This window comes from Pungitius pungitius, chromosome 13 (genome assembly GCF_949316345.1).
Source record: "Pungitius pungitius chromosome 13, fPunPun2.1, whole genome shotgun sequence".
Classification (NCBI taxonomy): Eukaryota; Metazoa; Chordata; class Actinopteri; order Perciformes; family Gasterosteidae; genus Pungitius; species Pungitius pungitius.
Window position 1 is genome coordinate 17,051,947 of NC_084912.1, and position 7,635 is coordinate 17,059,581.

Genomic DNA, 7,635 nt, shown 5'->3' on the forward strand with positions numbered 1-7,635 from the left:
AAGCTCATACTCAGTTTTGAGTATGAGCTTTTTACAGAGATAGCAAAAAAAAAATGATTTATTCATGTCATTTTGTGCTTTACTTTAGTGGAAAATCATTTTTCACATGCATTAGTTCAGAATTAGATAGGTTAAACTTTGTTTAATCTTGGCTGACCAACACAGTTCAACACCCTTAGAAATCCCAGTGTGGCAGAGTGGCTCTGCCCACTTCTATCTACCTGTTTAGTGGGTTGGTCTAACTCAGGTGGCTTGCCACCTATGCTCCTCCTCTCACGGTCGGGTACCCAGCTGCGGACAATTATTCCCTGTTGTTTCAATCACAGGGCGGGGCCAATGAGAGTATGTGTAAGAGCGCATCTACCTTTGGTGCGTCTTCTTACCGCTTCTCGGGGGTAAAACATTGGCGTCGGCAGGGCGACTGCACTGGTGGGCGGCTTGGGTACGGTGTTCATTTTAGGACATCCTCAGACTCAAGTATCAGACTCAGACCAAAAGGTGTCAGTTCTCAGACCAAAGGTCCTTAGATTCAGGCGAAACAGGATCAGGTCTCAGAAAAACCTCCATCATTCTTAGACAAAACTCCGTCAAACCAAACTGAGTCATTCTTCCTCCGTGTTGTTCAAGCTAACGTTAGCAGTTGTATCGCTAGCTTACGCACTGCCATTGGAATATAAATAACAACGTCGTAATGACAAGTAGACATTTGTACTTGCTAACTTAGTATTGTATTAAAGAGTTCTGAATCCAGTCAAGCACATATTGTGACAACAAGAAAAATAAAATATGACTTTCTTGTTTGATGCGACATTAGGGACCGTCCACCCCACCTTTCCTCAGTAAGTCATCTCTGCCAGTCTTCTGTCCCCTCTTCCTGGTTTGGTTTATTTATTTTTGTAACATGGATGACTTTTAAGCATTTCTGGTTGTTTAGGTTTAATCGTGCATCCATTTATAGATTTTATCAATCATCTCAAGACTGATGTTGTGATTATAAATAAATTTGTAAATTTGTTCTGTGGAATCACGTCTAGTACCGGTTGTCTGAATTTTTTTTTGAGACCTTCAGGGTTTTGGCTAAAGTAGTGGGATGAGGGTGTTGATTTAAATAAATTAGTAATTTACTTCCAAGCTAATCTGTTCTTTATGACCCTCATCTCCGCTCCCGTAACACAATGACATCAGCAAGTATTCATAATGGATCAAAAAGCACAGCAGGTAGACAAACGGCTGGCAACGGCTGGCTCGTCCACATTTAGTTTCCAGAGACAATGACACCTCAATACTCCCTCTGATCCCATGTAAAAATGTTGCCTTTTAAAAGATTTCCAAACAGTGTGTGAAATATGGGGACACGGTGTTGCAGGTGGTGGGAGGCAAAATGTTAAACTGCCTTCTTTGGCTTCAGCGGTCTCACACCCACCCACACAGACCCACATTTGCATTCATGTAACCGTTAATGCACAACTACACGCATTCAGCTGTTAAGGAGAACGCGATGCTCTGTGGTCAATGCATATTGATTATATGCAAAAGAACTGCATCAGCGCTGTGCTGGAACTGAACATTAAGGCCTCCTTCACATAGTTCCAAAGTTACGTATGTACTATTCAATTCATTTTATTTTGTATAGCCCAAAATCGCAAATTACAAATTTCCCTCAAAGGGCTTTACACATGCAACATCCTCTGTCCTATAACCCTCACATCGGCACAGGAAAAATGAAAAACCCTTCCTGACGATCATCGAGGATTCATAGAACCGTAGTTACATAACATTTGTTCTATTTCATTCTTACTGACTGCCACAGGCAGTGCTTCATACTGGATGACTTCTGTTGATATCAACAGTCACAAGGTTTACCTACCTTGCATTCCTTGCAGAGGAATTTGGCCAAGGAACCCTCCCCAGTGGGTGAGGGGGGGGGGCAACTTTCACTCTGCAGTGTTTTGTGAGTGTGCTCAGTGCTGCCCACATATCCTATAGGCATAAGACGAAAAATGTCAAAAAAGTGCCTCCCTGATCTAAACCCGAGAGGTAGTTTGTTATTGGACTTCAGTGCTAGTCACGGATTGTCCATAACGAACACCATTACATTTTATTTAGCTGATGCTTTTATCAAGTGACTTACAATAAGTGCATTTCAACCGTAGAGATGAACTCAGTAACAAGTAAATTTCTTTTCAAAAGCAGTTTCAAAACATGTTATAAGTGTCATTATAAGTACAGTTAAGTGCTACAATTTGTTAGTGCTACAGTTTGTTAGTGTTTTAGTCAAGGTATAGTCTGAGGTATAGTCTGAGTATAGGTGTGTCTTGAGTTATCGGCGGAAGATGTAAAGGCTCTCTGCAGTCCTGATATCATGAGAGCTCATTCCACCATCTGGGAGCCAGGACATTGATTTTGCCCAATGTTTTTTCTCAGAAAACAGATGCAGAGTGGAGTGTGCGGGTTGGGATGTAGGGTTTGACCATGTCCTGGATGTAGAGTGGACCCGATCCATTCACAGGTATGTGAGAACCAATGTTTTGAATAGATGCGGGCAGCCACTGGTAACCAGTGAAGAGAACGGAGAAGTGGAGTAGAGAGGGAGAATTTCTGAAGGTTGTAGACCAGTCGAGCGGCTGCATTCTGGATGAGCTGCAAAGGTGGAATGGCGTTTGCAGGGAGACCTGCCAGGAGAGAGTTACAATATTCAAGGTCAAGGGTCGAAGAGTGTTTTCCGGGGAACACTCAACTTAACACTAAAATTAACTGACCACTTTGAAATTGTTCTCCTCTTTACTGCTGTCATTTCAGCTCAAATCAGAATGCAACTGCTCCCTTCAGCACCACCACCAGTCCTACCTCAACATCTCTACACATTTGTTATCCTACATGAGAATGAAGTCCAAGCTTCAATGATTTTTCACAATTAATTTCCTATGCATGTGTAATAAATAAAAGCTAAGCATTAATAAAGTATTGCTTGCACTATTCAAGCAATGATTTGTCCAATCTGCTCACTTTTTCAACAATAGCTGAATTTAAATGTGTTTTTTCTTTTGACAGATTTCCCCCTTTACACTTGTCTCTGAGTATGTCATGGTGTGATACAATGTGTCTCTTCTCATGCGTGAGCCCACTGTCTAAATAATATGTCACCAAGCTTTCCAAAATCAGAGATTATGATTTTGAAAGTCATGGCTCAGGATCAGCTCAACTCTCTATTTATAGGCTTTTGCATCATCCCACCATGCCTGCCATTCTGTGCTATTTTTAGCAATGCGTACTTTTACGCAAGCATGGAGCTGATCTTTTTCTCTGTGTGTAATATTTAAAGAGCCTTATTTACTGCCCATACCATGCTTCTAAAAAGTATTGACCCGCTTTGATGTTTTACCGTTTTGTTGCTTTTATACATCAAACCATGGTCAGAATAATTTTGCTTTTTGTTATCACCATTCATCCTTGGAGAACAGCTGAACCTGTGTCAGATGGCTTTGGGAGCAGGCGGGCCACAAGTACTCTCGCCAACTGACTATGATTATCCTCGTTGATTTGGTAATATTTTCTTGCATGCACGTTCCTATCTACCTTTATAAGCCTTCAAGGCATCCCAGAGTGTGATACTGCCACCATCATGCTTCATTACGAAGACGGTGTGTTTGTGGTGAGGTGAAATGCTATCTTTTGAAAACCACCTAGTCCTGGACGTGCCTGGAAAACCTCCCTACGAAGGCGCCCAGGGGGCCTAGTTCTTTCGGTCATGACCAATCCTTCATGACCATAGGTGAGGGTAGGAATGAAGATTGACCAGTAGATCGAGAGCTTTTCAAATTAACGATGATCCCTCCTCCAGCTCCACCTCTACTAAAAAGGTAAGAGAGTAGTTGGATTCAGGAGTTCCTCAAAGTGTTCCTTCCACCGCCCAATAACTTCCTCAGTTGCGGTCAACAGGGTCCCATTCTTACTGTACACAGCTTGGATGGTTTCCCGTTACCCCTTTCTGAGGTGCCAAATGGTCTTCCAGAAGCACTTTGGTGCCGACCAAAAGTCCTTCTCTATAGTTACCACAAACTTCTCCCACACTCGCTGCTTTGCCTCTATCCCGGCAGAGGCTGCTGCTCTTCGAGCCTCTCGGAGTCCCACCGTCATCTTCATCATCTTGGTAGATGGCAGCAGATTTCTGTCAAGAATGTCTCTGTAAATTTCGCCATTCATCCTTCCTTCAATTATGTGAAGCTTGCCAGTACCGTTTGCTGAAAAGCTCTCGACCAACTTCACTGTTGGTATGGAGTTTTTTTAGGGATTTCTCCTCCAAACATGGTGTGAATTATGGCATCCAGCCAATCAATTTTTCTCTCATCGTACCACACTAAATTCCCCCAGTATTTCACTGACTTTTCCAAATGTTGTACAGCAAACTTTGAACAAGATTCAACATGTTTTTTTTCAGCAATGGAGTCTTGCGTGGTGAGCATGCATACAGGCCATGGCGGTGGAGTGCATTACTAACTGTTTTAATGGAGACAACAGTACCTGCTAATTGCAGGTCCTTGGCTCTTGGACAACTCTTCTGATTCTTCTTTTCACTCCTCTGTCAGAAATCTTGCGAGGAGCACCTGGTCAAAACAAATTTATCGTGAAATGAATGTCTTTCCACTTCCGTATTATGGCCCCAACAGTGCTCAATGGAACATTCAGAAGCTTAGAAATGCACCTATAACCAATGCCATCATTGTGTTTTGCAACAATTGTTGCAAAGGTCCTGAGACAGTTCTTTGCTTTTACCCATAATGGGATGTGTCTTGTGTGACACCTTGGCAATGAGACCTTTTTGTAGGCCATCAGTTGGGACTGAATAAGCGGATATTAATTTGCACTGACAAGGGCCTGTATTGCTTTATAATTACTGATAGTTTTCAACTGTTGTCTTTGCTTTCCATACCTTTTTGCACCTCCCTTTCTTCATGTGTTAAATACTTTTTCCCTGTGTCATTTCTTGTTATTACACATAAGTTTATTTCTGAACTTCTTTGTTTTGCTTTCTTTGTATGCATGTATTACTTGGGTTGTTACCAACATCTGGTGAGATTATCATGTCAATAGCTCCTTTGGAAATAAATCTACTGAGAAAAATGGTGACGCATTCAATACTTATTTCACCCGCTGTATATATATACGTAAAAGGGGGATATTTTGGAATGGCAGCATTCCAAAGCAAACCATTGTCACGTGTTTTCTTTTCACATTTTGAGTTTTAGGATCAGCTGACAGCCGTCTTGACATCAGCTATAGTGCTCAATTTCAATCACGCTGCTGGAATTGCAAGTCTCATTTGAATTAGCTTCAGACAACATCCCTATCATTTATTGGTGGAAGCACAGCACAAATGTACTATGAAAATGTCTGATAATCACAGAGAATCCTACAGTATGGGAATTATGGTCTTTTGTGTGGATACACATCTCCGTTGGGCGTCAGCCCCATTTCTTGACCTTGGATTGGAGAATGATGGCAGAAGGGGGGATGTGAGCTGTGTTTGTGTGTGTACACGGATGGGGATAGAGACAGAGCAAGGGAGGGAGACAGAAACAATCTGCCTCCGCGCTCATAGAGTTGACTAATTCTGCAGCAAAACCAGTGTAGACAAATTAATGCCATATAATCCATAGAGGTCCATATCAAAACTGTGTATGTCACTGCCATCCATTGCAAGTACAAAGCATTAGGGTAATGCTGAGTGATTGTGCATGCAGTGTAAACTCTTTCCACTAACACTTTAAAATCAAGCCAAACTTCTTTCATAAAAATAAGATCACAAAATCCGAATGCAATGGGTGTGATTCTGCATGCTCATATTATGCAAATATAGCACAAGCTATACACGTTACACTCAAGTGTACACATCTAGATGAGTCAGCCCAACTCTATAGTATCAGAATCAGAGCCATGTTGTTGGAGATTTGAATTTGTCATGGCGGGTAGTCAGGGGTGAAAGTAATTTTTATTTCTTGGTGGTACTATGATACAGGTTTAATGCGCGCGCATAAATTTCACTTTTTATTTATTGACTGTATTATAGTCTACTTATCAAGCATTCACTATGACTTCTTATCACTAGTACACATGTGTCAAACTCATGGCCCGCGGGCCATATCCGGCCTGTGAATGAATTATCTTTGGCCCGCATGATCAAATTTATTCACTATTAGAGCTGGCTTGCCGCTATATCGCACGCATCACCATAATACTACATATCCCACAATGCACTCTCCGTGTGTCGTCGCGCATTTGCGAGCCCGCTAAAGCGCGCCTCACAGTCTGTATTACATACCGCTTGTGTCAACTTTTGTTGTGTACCTTATCATCGTCCCTTTTACTGTAAAAAAACGTTTTACTCCATTCATTTTTTTAAAATAAAAATACAAAGTGTAGCCGCTAAACCGGAAGTAGGAAGTAGTGATAAATTATCACTTACCACTATCTTGTTTTTTATTATCCTATAACTTCCTTTCTCTTCTTTCTTTTCTGGCTTCCTGAACCATAATTCCGCTTAACGATGACTGCCGATCGACGAGGTTTTGTATTTTGTCTGCAGCACAGATCATGAGAGGGGCCCCTTGAGGGGGATCCCGATAACAGTGTCATTAAACTTTACTGCATTGACTACCAAAGGCGGCGCTCACACAGTTTGTTGTTGCATTTTATTTTTAACCAGTCGTTGTCTTGGGGCCCCAAGCCAGCTCAGCGCCCCAAGCATTTGCTTGTTTTGCTTGCCTTGTCGCGACGGTCCTGTGCGTGTGTCGTAATTTCTTCCCGGTACGGCGTACCGGCCAGTACCGGCTTACTTTCACCACTGCGGGTAGTGCATACATGGCATTGGACAAACACAATAATTTACAATTAAATTAAGATTAGAATATAAAATAAGAAAAATAAGTAGTAAGTATACAGGCAAACATAACCATTCTATAGTATACACAAGTGTGTGAAATTATCAAGGTTATTTAAATAGTGTCACTCGGTGGGGGACATTGGCTCTGTTAATGAGCCGACTGCTGAAGGGAAAGAAACTGTTTGTGTGCCGTGAGGTCTTGGTCCTGATGGTCCTACCAGACGGAAGGGACACAAACAGTTTTTTTAAACAAATCTTTCTAGCTTACTTCAGGGTACTCAAACCTGGAGGGACGGAAGATTGCAGCCAGTCACCATCTCTGCAAAGTGAATGATGTGCTACAGCCTGCCATTGTCCTTGGCAGTAGCTGCAGTAGTTATATTTTAGAAATATGTAAAATATCTCTGCGCCTATTGGACAAATTTCCGACAGTTAGACACTGATGGCGCATGGAGTGAAGAGGGTGGGCCGCCGGTTCAAAACCTGGCGGCTCCATGTCCCAAGTCAAGTGTCTCTTAGCAAGACACCCACGTACGTGCTCTCCTTGCCTGCCCTAAAGGCTGCACACTGCTGCCACTGTGGGATCGGTTGAAAATGTCTTAAGAAACCATGGGTTAACCAATGCAATGTAAGTTGCTTTGGATAAAAGTGTCAGCTAAATGGTTTAGTGGATATTGTTGTCTCACTCTCAGGAAAAGACATCAAGATCGGTCGAACCACCATTGCGGTAGTTTCAGTAAGCAGCCGGAGCATTT